This window comes from Odontesthes bonariensis, chromosome 9 (genome assembly GCF_027942865.1).
Source record: "Odontesthes bonariensis isolate fOdoBon6 chromosome 9, fOdoBon6.hap1, whole genome shotgun sequence".
Taxonomy (NCBI): domain Eukaryota; kingdom Metazoa; phylum Chordata; class Actinopteri; order Atheriniformes; family Atherinopsidae; genus Odontesthes; species Odontesthes bonariensis.
This window is the reverse complement of record NC_134514.1, coordinates 26,783,746-26,801,693: the sequence shown is the minus strand read 5'-3', so window position 1 is coordinate 26,801,693 and position 17,948 is coordinate 26,783,746. Positions and strand designations below refer to the sequence as shown.

The 17,948-nt window shown below is 41.1% G+C and overlaps 1 protein-coding gene across 4 annotated transcripts in view; it reads right to left on the bottom strand.

Annotated features, from left to right (window-relative positions):
- Positions 1–17,069, bottom strand: part of gdpd5b (glycerophosphodiester phosphodiesterase domain containing 5b) — a 51,910-nt gene extending 34,841 nt beyond the window's left edge. For 2 of the 4 annotated variants that reach the window (XR_012770312.1, XR_012770311.1), the window contains exon 1: positions 16,699–17,069. The gene's annotated coding sequence lies outside the window, so the exon portion shown is untranslated. The remainder of the gene's footprint in view (positions 1–16,698) is intronic. The other 2 variants (XM_075473876.1, XM_075473877.1) reach the window with 2 other exon arrangements.
- Between the last annotated feature and the right edge of the window lie 879 nt (positions 17,070–17,948).

Below are 17,948 nucleotides of genomic sequence, written 5' to 3'. Positions count from 1 at the left end.
TTGGAACGTACCAGGCTGTGTTAAGTAATACAAACACAGATAATACAAGTTCTAGCTTAGTTCTCCCACTGAGCTGCATCAGATTCAGCAAGGAGAAGCTGTAATCAGCTACAATAACAATAATATTACTTTTTTTTTTTTTTAATTTATTGCCGACTGTTAATGCCACTAAACCTCACTTCCCAAGGACATGATAGAGCCTGTTGTGCTGCAGCTACAGCTGCAAAATACGCACATCGGTTAACTTGATTATGGGGTTGATGGTGCATCTCGGCGTTTTCAAAACATAAGCGGTGCTTTATTAAAAAAAAAAAAAAAAAAAAAAAAAAAAAAAAAAGGTACAATTGTTAAAAAAATAAAGACAAATCCGTTTTTCTCGAAATCTTTTTGTCTAACATTCTTCTTTGCTTTCGGCTTTTTAGTTTACAACCAGAAGGGAGTAAGTAGCCTGGTTGCATCTGACATTTCAGAGGAATTCTGCATGTGTGTGCGCTCCTTGTGCTATAATCAGGAGGTTCTGCACAGCTGTTAATTAGCATCTACAGCAGTGGCCATGTTTCCTGTTATTACTAAAACTGCGCTGGTAGAGGGTGGGCCTGACCCAAGGGTATAGTGAATGTGGCTCGGCCCAGCAGGACTACAAAGCCCTTGACAACCATTGTGACATGCGTTAAAATGGAAAGCAGTGAGGGTCAGACTTCACACAGCGCCACAAACCAAAAAGCGCACTTTAAACAACAGCGATATCACCCAGGTTATAATAAGAGTAACAAGACTCAAATTTGGGGACATTAGAAAAGAACAGTTGTAGAATATTAACTTTTCGATACGTAAAAGTAAGAAAGAAGAAGAAGAAGCACAACTCAGAGCAGAGTATCTAAACCAGACCACACCCTGTTTAAATACTGGCATAGCGATGAGAGCATGATATGTTTCTTATGAACAAATCCTTTCTCTCATTATAGAGGCAGCTTAAGGGGATATTTGCTTATCTGCAAAAAAAAAAGACCAGTAAACCAAACATCATTCTTGCCTGCCAACGGCAGATGAAAATTTCCACATGCTCTGACTTGTTTGTTCATGCCATGAAAGAAAATGAGTCGCTTCATTTCCACATCTTCCCGCTGGAAAGTGACAGCACACGGATGATGTATCATCAAGTAAATCTGGGACATGCTGGGGAAGCATATATATTGTTTTCCAACATTTTAAAACCTACTGAAATGTGTGCTGCAGTGCTGGTTCAGGCACGTGCCAGTTTGAAGCCATTGTGCGTTTAAAGGCCTGATTATGCATCCAGTGTGTTGTTAAAAAGGTGGAGATACAGGAATTTTGACACAGATTGGGACTAGTCTGACCGAACTGAAAAACAACAGCATGCGACTCCTTTTTAAAAAAATTTTTTTTGTATAAACATAAATCCTTTGTGATTTCATAACTCTTTGCCATTTAGAAAGTAAAAAAAGAAAAATGGACTCAAATGAAAGGTTTTTTTTTTTCCTCCTTTCAGGTAAGTAACAGTCTGGACTCAACCCAACAACACTTTCATTGTTTCACACTTAACTTCAAATGTCTTCCCATTTTTCTCTCACCCAACAACACTGAGCCGAGTATTGAGAATGACAGGAAATTAGAATGAAAACTGAATTCTGTCCTCTACGACTATAAACATGTGGAAAATGAACAAATATCACTTATTTATCATATATGTAGCGGCAGGCCTCAACATGAATAATGCTTCAGGTGAACACCTCCCTCCTTACTTTATCAAAGCACATGGATACACGTGTAGACCTAATCAGAAATGCCTCATGATTGTTCTGAAAAAGGTGCGGTTTCTGTTGCAATTTGTTCAGATCCAAAACCGTCGTGTCTCAAAGTCAGAAATCTTACTTTTATATCACTACAGTTGAGCCGGACATGAAACAGACTTTTGTTCCATTTTTTTCAAGCGAGATATTATCATAATTAAGCCGAGCAGCGCTGAGGCTCCAGATTTATCCCCTCAGAAGGAGGCTCATGTCTTACTCCCTCCACCAGTCCGCATTAAGACACAAGGATAATCACTGGAAATTAATCCCTTTATCTACATGAGGTCTAACCAGAAACTCATTTGGAAAGTTTGACCTGGCGGAGACCATTTCGAATATACCCCAAATGACGCGGCACGGCAGAGTTGAACACAGCTGGAGGTATGCAGTCCTGTGCAGAATGAACTTGTGTTCATCCATGACTTTGCATTTGCATATTTTGCCAACAAGAGTGAAATACCTCTGACCACATTGGGTGCAGATATTTGACCACCATCAGTAGAGTGGGCAGCGTGGGACTGTTCTAATGACTCATGTCACAGACTCAACAACTGAGCCGAGTTGAATCTTGGATTAAAATGCTTTGGCAACAAAAGGCTAAAATCATCTCTTTTATCATAGCAAGCTGCATATCAGATTCTTTAATGAATATTTGCAACCTGTATATCCTGAGCCTGTCCGTCATGCCCATCTGCCACATCATGTCATCTGCCCCCCTCATGACTGACAGAGAACGCACAAGTGGAGTCATCAAGTGATCAAAATTTTCCAGCACAAGGGAAGCAACCTTCCTGTCATTTCAGTCACATGGTGCTTGAACTAGGGTGAACAACAAGAGAAGATGAGGGGTATATAACACCCCCCCCCTAAACAGCTTCTGTCATCTTCTTTTCTGCTGCCTCATTTCCTCCAATCAAAGCAGAGTGAGAGAAAACAGTCTGCGAGCGAGGAAATGCTTCAGCAGTTTCCAATAAGAAAACTAGTTCTTGACCAGAGAAGTGAGGGAGGACAGACCAACAGAGAACTGCAAGGCCAACCCACTGATGGGAAATAAAAGATTATTAAAAGATATTCTCCTCTGTCATGGCCTTTGTGGTGCACAGAGTGTGCGATACAGTCATAGCAACAACTGTTGCCTGTATATTCAATCTGAACCACGGTTCCTACACATTTTCCATTTCAAACTTCCATATTTTTTTATTTTTGTGGCCTTCAAATCCAATTGTGTGTTTATATTCCAACCACGTGTGCTACAATTCAGTCAAACATCAGAAGTCTGAAGTTCAAGGTACTGTAGCTTGTGCAAATCGACGTCCATCAAACTAATACACAGCGTCTTATTCGAGCTGCACGATGCTACACACGGGGATAAACGCAGATAAGCAGCAACATTTTTGCCCAATGGAACGATAAAGGTGCCTGCTTTCGACGTAATGATTAAACAATGTTGGACTGTGCTGTGTGTCCCCCATTTGTCTCTTAAATGAATAACAAACAAAAACCTTTTGTAAAAATGTAAATATCTTCATTTACAAGGCATCTGTAAAGCCTTTTGTGTTCGTGGTATCCATGGAGTCCACAACTCACGCAACCCTCAAGCTGAGTCACCCTCTTCCCCGCTGTGGTGGGGCTCGCTGCCAAACACCATGACAAACCACAGAAGATATTCGGGCTGGACCCGAATATTCTACTATTCAGGTATCGGTTTGTGGGTAGATACCTATTTTTTACAGATTATGGAAGAACCAAGAAGCTGTGTCATCATGGCTACATCTTTCTTTTTCTCTACATATATGTCAAAGACATATAGCTCCATCTCTCAGGAAACGGAATAGGAAAAAAAACCTGTGATACAGCAGGGGTCACACAGTCGGCTCGTTATCTTGTCTGGCAGAGCATGTTCAACAAAAGTAGTGAGCACATTTGGCAAAATGCCGTCTTAACCCGAAACTGTGAGACCGTTCAGCGGAGGCTTCGGAGCCAAAAAACGGAAATGATTCCGTCTACGAAAGCCTCGGCTTTCTGAGGTTTTGTGTAAAACGGAAGCACAGCCAGAAGCCAACACCTTAATCAGAGATTCAGTCCATAGAGCTAAAAACAAAATAAAGTAAATCTTGTTCTGGAAGGAAGGATCTTTAGGCCGTCGTTTTATTATTTACAGATCTGCATAATACTTGAATGAAACACATGTTAAGACAAAAAATGTGCAAAAGGAGTCAAAGTAGCTCAGCACTATGATAATGTGGATGAGCCATGTGGAACCACAAGATTCCTGAGTGACGTGATAGTGGCACATGGGCGTTAAAGGCCATTTTTACACGCAAAGACAGATCATTACTTCAGTCCCTGCTCAGCAGAAAGGTATTGCTGTACAGTCTTTTAAAAAAAAACAAAAAAAAAACAGACTTATTTAAATAAAAATACGTGCGACTGTGCCACACTTTTTAAGTCTTTTCTAATCCAAGTAGACTTACTCGATTATCTCAGCTTTAAAACAAAGTCAGCATAGATCCATTGCATTTCATACACACCCACCTCCTGCTGTGTTTGATATAAACAAATCATCGGTGCTCCGCATCAAGTAAATCCAGTTACCTCCTGTGCAAAGGTGCAAAACAAAACTAAAAATAGTGCATGCCATTGATAAGACTAATAATGGAGGCCGCGATAAATGAACAGTAGAAAAACCCGAGTCACTGCATTTACAGAGGAAAGTCTCTGAACCAAATATACATTCAGCAAAACAGCTGGGTTCCAACTCCAAACTTAAAAGGGCAAAAGATACTGTAACCAAGTATATTATTAGATATGGGAACAGTGATAACACACACACACACACACACAAGGCTAATGCATGTTATGCCTCCGAGTGCTTTATTTAATTCTTCTTGCCATGTGAAAAAGACTGGAGAGTTTCCTGCAAAACCAAATCTTGAGACGTGTTCTAACCGGCCAAGTGGGGACTACCTGCACTGTGTGTGTGTATGTCATATATATATATATATATATATATATATATATACACACACACATACATACACATATACAAAAGCCCCTAAACTCCTCAGGTGAAACAAGAGGAAAACAACTGTCAACAACAGACAAACTCAGGGGTAAACCAATCCCACCCTTTTATTCTACATTGTTAGGTCCACCAGAAGAAACAACTTATAGAGCACGTCAGAATGAGTAAACTGCCCAAAAGCAGACATCTGAGGATGCACCCCAACTATTCAATCGTGCCAATTTAAGTCCGTGGTGTTTTTGCTACCTCTTCATTTTGTCCAACACAAAACTATTCTTAATATTCATTTATTTTGCCTAACGCCAGTATTCACAAAGAAAGCCATCTGGACCTCATTGCAAAATTTTTTATTTTTCTAACAAACAATAAGCTACAGAATATTGAGAAATTTAAATGTACCTCATGCAATTCCATGTTTTACAGTTTTATGTAAACGCGTCTTCTTATATTCAAATCAAACAGTAAAATATGCTTCTCACGATGATGAAAACGCATGCATGTTTGCACAAAGAGGTAACTGTAACCTGTGAAAGATGTTCATCTACATATATATAAAAAAATAACTAAAGAAAAAAGTCTACCACATTTGATGCATCTGACACTACATTTGCATTCTCTCAAACACCTTTGCAACTACCTTAGCTTGCCTGAACACAAACGGGGGGGAGAGATACGTGTACAAAGCTAAACTGATCATTTGCTTCACATTTGGTAAATGGGCAAATTTCCCTGGAGCGGTTTCATCCCAAAGTAAAAGAAGGCCAAAAAGTACTGACAACAATTATTACAAAACATCACCTCAGTTCAGATGGACCAACTCCAGTTTGGCTAACATACAGAATGCCACATGCAGTACGCCATCAGCCTATATAAGAGGGTATTTACAGTATCTACAGACCTGAATTTTGTTGCCAAACTTAAAGTCTGGTTATATTAGAACACCAGACTTGTACTCCCAATAGTTTGGCAGATAAGTCCATTATATATCTTTTTTTTTTTTTTTTCATAATATATCTAATAAGAACATGTCGTGTTGGGTATCAATCAAATCTTGGTTTTGGTCAGGAGTGCCTGAAGAGCCCAAAATATAGTCAAAAAGGTAAGTTCCAATTTGCTAAATGTTCGTCAAAAATATAAAGCATCTGACCAAAGCCAACCATGCCGATGCACATTGATGATCAACTTGTCTGTCAAAGAACTGCTGCCTGCCACAAGGCCAAAATTTTTTTTTTTTAAATTTCAAAAAAATAAAAAAAAGCTCTGGAGGAATGTGGGATTTAAAAGACCAACCCCCAGACACAAACTAATTAGAATGTCATTGTAGCTCATAGCCAGCTATAGGAGGAATAATTATTGTGAGGGGCTGATCATTTTCAAACTAGCTGACGGCAGCAAATAACAGAATGAAGCCCTGTTGTAGAGTTGGGGGAGGGGTATCAAATTATCTGACGCTTCCCTTTTCACACCGACGGCTCATCAATCTCAAAAGAATATGGGTCAACAATAATCCGAGAAACAATTAATGTAATCGCAGTCCATCGGCATCTTCCCGTTACAACACAGGCAGCACGGAGAGGAAGCGGCATTACTGTCATTCATTTGCATTATCGGAGCAAAACAATGGAAAACAAGGGAAGAGAAAATCCATCCGCACATTTTAATGCAGGATAAGCAAAAGAGGTGCGAGTTCTATCGACGAAGAATGCTAAGTAAATGATCTGGGGTTGCTTCAGGTGGTCAGGTTCAGGCTCAGCAACGTTAAGTGCCCAGGTTTGTTCCAAGAGGACACTGTTGTGAAAGAGGTTCAGGAAGCCTGAGACAATATTTCCCAGACTTTAACCCCACTGAGAATCTTTGGGATACGCTGGAGAAGAACTTAAGCACGTCCGACTCTCCCATCGTCAGTACAAGATCTCGAAATGAACCTGTCGACATAATGCCACAGAGAATGCTGGTCAAATACTAAAGTGTGCAAGTTTCTTTTTCTCTTTGGCCTGGAAGTGCATTTCTTCTAATGAACGAAGTCTGATTTGGTTTCATGCTGCAGAGACACCCTTTTGATATTCACTGGGTTCAACTAGTTCAATCGTTTTCATCTCTTTTTGGTGCTGAAAATAAAGCGATTTTCCTGAGGCGATTTAAAAAATAAATAAATAACAGAACTCTGCAGTCTGCCCAGCAGCTTAACAGGGACAAAGGTGGATGTATATCTGATGCCTAGCATGAATGCATGTTGGTTAATGTGGTAAGCAGATATCTCAAAGACATGGGTGGTGCGACTGTGGAGAGGAAAGCATGCAAACTTTATAAAGGGACACCCCGGTCAACCCAGCCACTTTCTGATGAGAGGTTAGCAACAACAATCTGCTGTGCCACTGTTTAAGCAGCTGGTGGTGTGTGGGTTTGAGTAATTATCACCTAAATGACTGGATCAAGCGGACTGGGGAATGTCTAATATATATATTTATACACCTCCTCTTCAACTTCAGTACAGCATGGTGTTTTGGATGCTGCACGTGGTGGTAAAATAAAGGCGAGCTACCAGGATGCGACAGCCAAAAAGATAATATCAGGCTACTCAGAGCCACAAGGACGAACATTTATGAAAAGACTTGAATTGGATGGTGTTGACAAAAACTGTCAAGCTGCCTCTAATCCAGGAGTTTCAGGATTATAAAGTAAATTTAGTAACATTAGGTTTTTTTTAGTTTATTTTAATGAATGAATGATTTCAGATATAATAAAATGGACATGGATTTGCATCCAACTACAAACGTTGTTTTTTTGTGCAAATTCTGTTTGACATGCAGCCAGTGCAAGCACGGAGAAATGAGCCAAATCAGGAGGGAAATAGCCAAAAGGAAACACAAGATGCTGCAAAGGTGAGTCCTCTAATTCATACAAGCCTCCTGTTAGATCTGACTCATTTTTCTCAGACCAAGAAACAGGAGGCGGGCGCCTGGCTGCATGTGCAGGAGTCCTCGCAGTAATTGGATTTTTTAAAGCATTCTGGGAGGGCTGTAGCTCAGGAGGTAGAGTTGTTAGCTTTCAATTGGAAGATTGCTGGTTCGATCTCCAACTTAGCCAGTCTACATGTCCAAGTATCCCTGCGAAACGATGCTGAACATCCCATTGAACCCAATTTGTTCCTCACCCGAGAGGCACTTTGGATAAAGGAGTCTGCTCATGAATGTACCGTTTTGTCCGTCTGAAAAATTTTACTTCCCACGACTGTACTAAATTAGATAAATGACATTGGGGCAGATTATGCACAATAGTAACTGATAAAGTTAGTTCTGAGCAAGAAATTGAGCAGATAACACTGTCAGTTCTGTCCTCAGTGGGTGAGTGTTTGGGTGCAGTTTGGGTTGTAAAGTTTCCAGGGTAGGAGCTGGAAATGACTCATTTAATATACAAGATTTACTAAACGAAAGCCATGTACGTCAGGAGGACCAAAAATACCCAGGGGAACAAAATACAAACAAATATGAGCCCATTTAAACTTCATTTTGCTCAGCAACCTTTCTTCGCCCTGCCTTGAACAGAGAGGGCCTGAACAGATCCTGAAATCAGCACTTGTTTGTACTGAACGAGATAAATCAAATTCTTCTCTGATGCCTCGGCTGTCTCTTGAACACTGTGAAACGGCTACAGTTTTGCAGTGAGGTTGCATCTTTCAGTAATGACCTGTTCACCACTCTCGTGAAAGCTGCTGAGAGAGCAGCGTTGGAAAAGACAGCTGCTCGCTCTGTGGCACAGGGTGCTTTCTCCAGTGCATTTAGTGCATCAAAGACAGGATCAGTGGTTTAATTTTGGCTATATTTACATGTTACACAACCGTGCATTAGTACTTCTCTAACACAGTCATTCATAGAAATGTCAGCTTAAATTCTGCAACTCATTGACTCCAGTCAAGCCAGCCTTTTCGAACACACCGTCAAAGTAACTGCCCTTAAACCTGGAATGCGCCTGTATACTGAACCCTATGACACATTCATCATTGCAAGTTAATCCTTCTTTGTGCCTGAAGCAGCCTTGAGCCGCACTGAAGGCTATCACTTGATAGTAGGTATAACTTTTTCTTTTTGTAGGTGCATTGTTGAAAAAGAAGTCGCTAAAGGGGTCTGAAAATTAATTTTATTTGACCAAAAAGAAAACAAGTGGGAAAAAGTGACAAAGCAGGCTGTTATTCCAACTCTGTTATGCAAAGTTATTCTTCTCAGACATGAGATACATTACATTCATGGCTTCCTTACTCTCTTAAAGCAGCTGCATTGAGACAGTGGTCACTATCACGTTCTTCATGGTTTCATTTAGGCAAGTCTACAACAGTGACAGGGAGAGCCACTGTGCACGTGCGACGCATGTTGATCGCATGAGATTATGCCGCAAATTAAAAAGTAAAATGATAAAAGTCCTTGTGCGGTCATAGTTTTCTGACATCCATTTGTCAGATCACCGTAACAATTCATACTGGCGTGCCAACCCCATATTGGTTGGGCACAACACAGGAACAGAACGAAAATGCAGCTGATGCAGGCGATATTTTATTTCCCCCGAGGACAACCGCTTCAACGCCACAAAGTGGCATAGAAAGCTGTGGCACGATCCAAACTTCTATACATCCCATAACTTTGTGTCGTTTTGACAACAAAAGAAAATCATATCAGTATGACACCAACACTGCACTGTGTTAAATAAAAAGAAAAGGGGGTAGATGATGACAAAGGGGAAGTTAGGTTTAAAGTGAAGAGGCATACAAGCATGGGCTTAGAAAATGAAAGTCTTCTTTCTTTTTCATACCGACTTGAACGTGCCCGGCATGACATGGACAACATCTGGAATTGTTGCTCGGTCCTTGTATGACGAGCTTTCTTTAAAAACTCAGTGGTACCACTTTCATCTGGATTCGATGTTCTTTCAAACGTTTTATTAAGGCTTTGATGAAAAAAGCGTGCCATCACACAGCCTATTCCAGCAGTCCAACTATATAACTCTGTGTGTGTCTCCAAACTGTTCACGGAGTAGTCCATACGTTTGGTAATGAAAGCTTAAAGATGTGAGCAGATATTTTTCGGAGCCCACAACATTATTGACTCTTGATGAAGTTAATATTCCATTATGTGCCCACAAAAGGCATTTTCTTTTGAATGGCGTTACACGAAATCTTCTTAGCCAATGAGCCCATTCATTTTTCACAATTCCCTTTCCAGTTGACCCCAAAGTTATTCTTATCCAAACGTCATAGCTTTGCGGTTTACTTTCTTTTCCCGATCAGCAGCCAACAGGATGCAAGTGAAGGGGCTCTCATCTGTTTACGGCAGGTAGCGAGTCACAGGTTTGTAATGTGGTTTGCCAGAAAATTTGGATTTTCCTGCAATTCACCCTGGGAAAGTGATTCCTAAATCCACGTTATGACCCAGAGTAACTGGATGTCCTCTAAGGAGGCTTCTATAAATGTAGATCAGTGGCAGAGGAAGTGACCTTGAACACCTCCTGTCATCATGTCCGACTGTGTATTCAGGAATTAATCCCCTAACACAGGTGTCAATGTAGGGTTGATATTGTGCCCTGGAAAGCGAATGACTGCCAAAGACATACATGGCATGCAGAGATAAGGTGGGAAAAACTGCTGCATGGGCAAATAATTCTACCTTGGCCTCTTCTGTGTTTTCAGGACAAAAAAGGATGAAAATGGCTTGTTGTTGTTTCTTTTCCTTTTCTTTTTTTTTTAAATTGCCATCTGCATGTCTGCATGAGAGCCCTGCGCCACCATCTGTGTGTTGACATCACACCCGCCTCTGTCCTCTACTGTGATTGCAGGCTGGACTTGCAAACCCGGGCCAGACGAGTGGGTGCCGCCACGGAGAGCTTTTCTTTCTCCTGAAGATAGCATTTGGCTCATTTAATTCTATTGCAGGGATGATAACACAACTTGTTTTTCAAACAAGCAATACATGGGGAAAAATGCCTTCTATAAACTCAGATTAAACGAGTAAGATGCAGAGGCGCTAGACACACTGAAGATATCGTAGACGAAGAAAAAAAATGTACATTTTATCAACAACCGTCTTGGAATTCTGCAGTGCGACCCTCTGATGATGGAAAAATGAAAAAGAACACAACAAGTAGATCCGTTATTCAGTCGAGCACATATCGAAGCCCCCCCCCACCCCCAAACGGGAGCCTCATCTTTGACAAAATAACTGAACCACCCAGTACATCTGAGCGTCGGCCTTTGAACGATTCTCAAGTTACAAACTAACAAAGACTGCAAATGAAAGCCTCCAGTGTTCCTCTGAGAGCAAAACTAACAACAATTAACCTGCGCAAATCAGATGGGGTAGAGAAACAGAGGCTTTCTGATTACCCTGAATCTTTCCCCCAGCAGTTCTGCCATGTTGTGTAGCAGATTCACAAAGACTCGATGTTGTGGTTGGAAAGAAACTGGTCTGTGTAGTAGCAGGTTTTGCAATGCGTAAGAAATATCAGTATGTTTAAAGCAGAAGGCAATCTGCCATAGATGGCATTGAGTCATGCTGAAAAAAAAACAAAAAACTGCAGAGCTGCGACATTCTCCGAGTTGGGGGTAGCAGCATGTTGCCAAATGAATATCGACTATTTGACTATCCAGATCTGGAGCATGTGCTTAAAAATTCTATAGCTCAGCAGGTAAAACACTTGCTACTCACTGCATGAAAGTGCCAACTGCATGCCTAAGAAAGGAGTAAATATATAAATGTTTAAACTGTGTAAACTCAGCCCGAACACGGTAGGACCAGGGTCACAGTCCCTGGCAGATAGCTGAAAACCCGCTTGAAGGACACATTCTGTGTGTATGCACTAGAGCAGTGTCTTCCCTTCTGGTGAAAAATGCTGCTTTTCCCACAGGATGGGCAGTGTTGTTCCCTTGTTGCACAGTGTTACAATTCCATACAACTTTACTGTCAGCTTACACTGAAATTCAGTTTGCATTCTATGGCCAACTAGATCCAAGAGATAAAATAGGGAAAAAACACAAACAAATTCGAAATGCCATTACTTATTCAGCGTGGCTACATCAACAGTTGAGTCGAGCTACAGTTGTTGCTCAACTTGGCCAGTTTATTGGACCAAGGGAATCAAGTTGTTAACCAACGCATTTCCAACGCTGCGACTCATTGAACGGTGAAAAACCTTTCAGTTCATTCTTCTGCTTCTACATTTTGTCGGTGGAAGATCACTGTACGTGTAAAGCCCGATTCGCACGGGACTTGTATTACCTATGGTCTGGACCCCCCGTAATTCGGAATAATTGCGGAGAATGTCTAAGTTCTTAGTCCTGTGCGAATGCGCCATGTCCGTGATTTGTGGGGTAATAATTCCGCCGTGAATTACCTACTGTGTTTCAGCGAAACAGACGTCCTGTGGTAATTTAAGTCCCGTGTGAACGCACACGTGTGTGTTTGTGAATGCAAATCGCACATCTCTTGTGTTGTCCTGGAGTAAACAATGGGGCAAAACAGGAAGTTACGACAATTACGGAATATCTGCTCATGATGTCTGTGATTTGAGTAAATTACAGACTTTTGCTTGTCCCGTCCGAATGCGCCACAAAAAAAATACAGAGGTGCGGGGGTAGTTGCGAATTACCAGTGATCCATAGGTAATCTTTATCCTGGGCGAATCGGGCTTAAGATGATGCCACAGTTGTAGAATCAGGTTTTTAATAGAACAGATCGACAGTCTGAACATGCTAAAGTCTTATTGGGCAGCTTTTCAGTAACAACTTCTGATGCATTTTGACATCTGCCAAAAGAAACAAAAATGTGCGAATATGAGCTGCTTCATGGGAATTTAGTTATGTCATTTCACAAGTACTGCTTTTACATAAAGATGGAGAGAGATGTGAACTTTGGAGCATGCGAAAGGCACCTTGACCTATTATAGTCTCGTCAAGAGTATACATGTTGGAGTGATTCGATCCCCAAACTCAATGGCTGTGTGTATTAGTCTGGTTTTCAGAAGCTCGACTTTGGTCGAACGAACATAATTAAATTTATTTTAAAAGTCCTGTTTTGGTCAAACTAACTTTTGTCATCTATTCAGTCTATCTATTTAGTCTCAGCACCACTCCAACCCCTAAAAGCGCAGATTATGCTCGATGCAAGGTTCACCGTGTCAAAAAGAACAGTGTCCCAACTATTTATACCCGCACTTAGACGCTTGGCGGCGGGTCGCAGTCTCCGTCCTAAACACAAGATGTCGCTACTGAGAAAACCACAAGGATAGAACTAGAAGTAGATGTACGGGTAGTTAATCAATACAAGAACGTAACCACACAGTTTCAATTTGTCTGTTTAACTGATGTCTCTCTTCAGCCGTTTCCTTTTTAAAGCGTGCTACTTTCGCAGCGCATTACGAGTTACCAAAAAAAAGGGAGAGCCAAAATTACATGAAAGGGCCCCACGCAGTAGCTACCGTGACCTCAGTTTTTGACTTGCGCCTCAGTTCGCATGGTTGAGAATGGCGACCACTAGCCAGTGTTGGGGAAGTTACTTTAAAAATGTAATCCGTTACAGTTACAAGTTACCTTGTTTAAAATGTAATTGTAGTGTAACTTTTTGGATTACTTAAAAAAAAGTAATGTAACTAATTACTTTTGGATTACTTTTACCTATTTATGGTATAGGATAATCTGTATATTATCTGTATGATTCCATCTGTATTTATCACATTTATTTATACCATGCTATTTTTCTTTTCATTGTACTGCCATAACTACATTATACATTCTCTGCACATACATGCATTTCCCTAGGTAATTGATCTATTCTGCACATATCTATTAACCATCTTTCCTTACACTAGCTGTAAATAACTGCATTTTATCTCTAAATACTGCATGCTATACATCTGCACGCGTTACACTTGATAAGATGCCAAACTGCATTTCATTAATACATGTGCAATGACAATGAAGTGCTCTACTTTAGTAATAAATAAGCAAAGTAAGACTTTTACATCACATTTTATTTTTCTTTGCACACCCTTGCTTGTGTGTGTGCGCCAGTACTTCCGGTGAAAACTTCCGGTGATTTGACAGCTAGCACGTCAGGTTAGGGCCAGTGGCCGTAAACAAAGGTTAACTTATAGCCGAGAAGAAAGATGATAATATAACGTAGCTAAAAAGACTAGCTTTCTTCAGTAGCCTAATGCTTACCGATTTAGCAAGCCTAGCAGCCTCGTTGCTAATGCTAGCCGCCGTAACGTTAGCAACCATACCCGACGTCAAGGAGTTGGCTGAGCAGGGGCAAGATTATAGGGCTGGCAGAGTTAACTTCATAATGGGTGAGTGCAGGTTTCATTCACTTGTTTTCATTCTTTCACAGGATTGATTCACTTCATTGGCTTATCCGATTGCTGGCCGCCGAGCCATTATGTGTCTGGGTTTGTGTAGGTTACTGATCATGGTTGTTAGCCGATAGTCAGGTTGTGTGATGTGTGTGTGAGTGTGTATTTTTTCTATGGGTACATGCCATTGACTGTATGAGCGGTCTGTGCTCGTTTTTTTTTATTTTTATTTAATTAGATTGGAGATACTAATTAATACTGAGGGGGGGCTGGTCCCGGGGAAAATTGCCAGGGCCGATTTTTTTTCCCACAGTCCGACCTGCCGCTCTGTACTTCTGTCACTGCAACCTCGCACAAATTGTAATCCTGTTAAGTAACCCCCATTCTCACTGAATGTAACTGTAATCTGAGTACATCGTTTTTGCTTGTACTGTAACGGATTACAGTTACTTTTATTTTGTATCCTTTTACCGTAACGCCGTTACATGTAATCCGTTACTCCCCAACCCTGCCACTAGCTAAGCTTAGGTGGCGCTAGGTGTGTGTTCAATTTCAGATATGAACCCTGCTCTACTACGGCAAAAACAAGTATCAACAGAAAAGAATAAAAATTTCTTGCAGTGAAAATTATACACCCTTATCACACAGTCTTCTACCCCTAATCTTTGGCCTTCATTCAAATTGTCCGTCACTCTTGGATAAAACATTTGCTATTGATTAGCAGTGTCAAACTACATGATAGTCCCTCTTCATTTTATTGACGATGATGTGCATTTATGCTACATACTTCCCAAGGCGTCCCAGTTAAGTGCCCATAACGGAATCAGCACAAAAAACATGAATGTTTGTCAGTGAGTGACAGCTGGACTTGACCTGACAGCTTCAGGGCAGCCAATAATAACAGGGTCTTTTTTTCTTTTAAACAACTCTGACTCATTCTCCCTCCAGATAATTCCACACTTGTTTGGCAGATCATCCAGATGTGCTTCTTCTAGTATATGAATTTAACAAATGTCCTGTGTTGCATTCCATCTATTTTGGCATGTTTTGTTTTTTTTTGTTTTAAACTAAAACCAACAACTAAAAGGACATGGTTCATACATACACAGGTACACTGGGGCAGTTCTATCAAGAAAAGCACAAAGACTGCGACACAAAATCAATAATGGACTCAGTCAGTTCCAAAATGTACAAAATGTGAAAGCTGGGTTAAAGCCTCTACAAAATCAAAGGGAAAAAATAAATAAAAAAGCACAACTGCTGTGAACACCTCCCTGTTCTGACCTATTAAGTTGCCCACTACCCCCTCCCCCCCCAAAAAAAATGCTCTTCTACATCAAAGCTAATCTAGAAAGAACTTTTAAAACAAACTTTGAATTTTCAATAGGGCTGCTCGCCTTTTAAAGCAAAAGCCCTTACCCCAGCTATCCCCCAAAAATGGAGCGTTGCGAACGTCAAGAACGATGTTTATTTTCTGCCGTGGCGTCCAATAACAGTCTCAATGTCACGACCTGGAAACATTTACATAACGCTGGCTGCCCTCAAAATGGGAGCCTTCTAAATGAGGGGAAGCACATGCAGACGCAACACTGACCTGCCGAGGTTTAAAAAAAAAAAAAAAGCAGCATTCAGCATCCTCTACAAAGAACCCGCCTAATTAACTGGGGGGAGGGGAAATAAAGAAAAAAAGCGTCAACAAAGGGAACAACCTTGCACACTCGCTTTTAAACTCATTTGACTCATCCTGAGTCATCCATCCCAGAAACTCTGACGAGGCAGGTTCCAATCCCTGGAGAGGCAATTATTTACATGCTGTTGGGATGTCATGATACATCCCCAGTATCATGGCAGTGTCTGTTTGCTGGAGCCCTGAACAAAAACTGACAAGTGTTGGCTGTTTTTGCTGCAGGTGTAATAGTGACCGATGGGAAAGTCAGTGGACATTGGACTAAATGGATCCTCCCTAATGACTTGAGTCTGGGATGGCAAAGCCTCCTGTCCAGCAGACTGCTTAACCTGAAAGTAATAAATAATCAGGAGCTGTGCGAAATCTTGTGTGGAAGAGTCATCCAAATAATAAGGACATTTTCTAAAGAGAAATTAATGTTACCACGAATTATGAGCTGCAAGTTCTCGGGTACATGATTCCACCCCACCTTAGCTTTAATGGGATACAACATCATGGGCGTGTCCCACGTCCCTGAGCACGTGAAACCACCAATGAGCAGGGAGTATTGAGCCCAAAGCCTGTGATGAGTAGAAACATACTGTTAGTATATCTAACGCCATCAATGGCTGCAGCCTCTAAATATGAAACATGCTCGTTACGCGCGCGCGACCCTGTAGTTCACTGTAGTCACGTTACAGGAATGTTAGCTGGCGTTACCATGGTTATGAGGAATTTCCTAGGGCCACGAGCACTCAAACATATTTTACTGTCAATTGTTGTTGTAAAAAGCAGAGAGAGCATGCAGGTAAACTTTGGTGAAGGATAAGCATGCCAAACTAAACATGCAGTGACACACTCACCTGTCTGAGAGATGCGACCACTTTTATATGGTTTCAGTTAGCTCGGAGCTCCACGGTAAAAGTTGAGGCTTTTTCTCTCCGATAAAAGCCCAAACGGGCACAGGCTCAGCCGGTGTCAAAAGTAGGGGTGAGCTGTGGGTAGCACACAAGCAAACGCCGACCGAGCCGAAGTTTCACAACGAATAGTGTCACTGCTAGGTCTTCGCTTAAAAGAGTCCGGTCTCCTATTTCAGTCACTCTGACCCGTGTTTCTGTAGGTAAAGTGTGCCAGGCTCTCTTTGTGTGAGCAGGGATACTTACGCCGCGAGAGTAACTCAATGTACTAAATGATGGGAGGGGTGAGAGTCGGTCTTTTTATCTCCAGCCCTCCTGTACAGTGAGAGGACGTCACTGGGCTGACTTTACTCTCGCTCTGCGCGTTCAGGTCACGTGAAGTACAAACGTTAACCGGGCTTTTGTGCCGCTTTTATGCGTTAAAACCGTCGATTTAGCTTGGATTAACGAAAATTCAGATACGGTCACTGAAATGTTGTCGCTTTTAATTTAATTAATAATGAATCATTTTCAGAATGGACACGCTTGCTGGCAGAAATAAATGTCAAATGAAACACCCTACAGTTTTGGTTTCCCATGATTGTAAGTCGTTTTGTTTGCGAAAAATATCCGATACGCTGTGAACGCAACGCAGACGTCGTTGTCAAAGGGCATTTTATCGATCTTCCCGGCATACCTTGCTTATATCAAAGTCTCACGTGACAGCAAGAAGCTGTCAAGAGTGATCCGGTCTGCTTGAATCATATTATTGATTGGTTCCATTAAAGCAGTTTTATTTATCAGAAAATTTGTTTTGTTTTTCTATGTATCTGATTGAGTGTTTTTTTTTTAAAGAGAAATACCTGCTTTCCCTTGTATTCTGTTATGATGATACTTCACTTTAAAGATTTGATTTTTTTCGACTGTTGTGGTCCATAACAATCACATTAGTGGCTATTTTCCTTCATCTGTGAACACCATGTATTAGATTCGATTAAGTGTTTTTCAGATATTTCTCTCTGTGGTTGTGGTGGACAGTGAATACATTTACTAAAGTAGCATACTTCAGCATTCGTTTGAGAGACTTCTTTCTTTTAGTATGTCCTTTCTATGCCTCCTTACTCTTCTCTTGTCATTTCTCCTCTGCTACATATTTATGTGACAGCTGCCTATAGTTACTAGTTACTTTTAAGGTAAGCAATTTACACAGTGGCAAC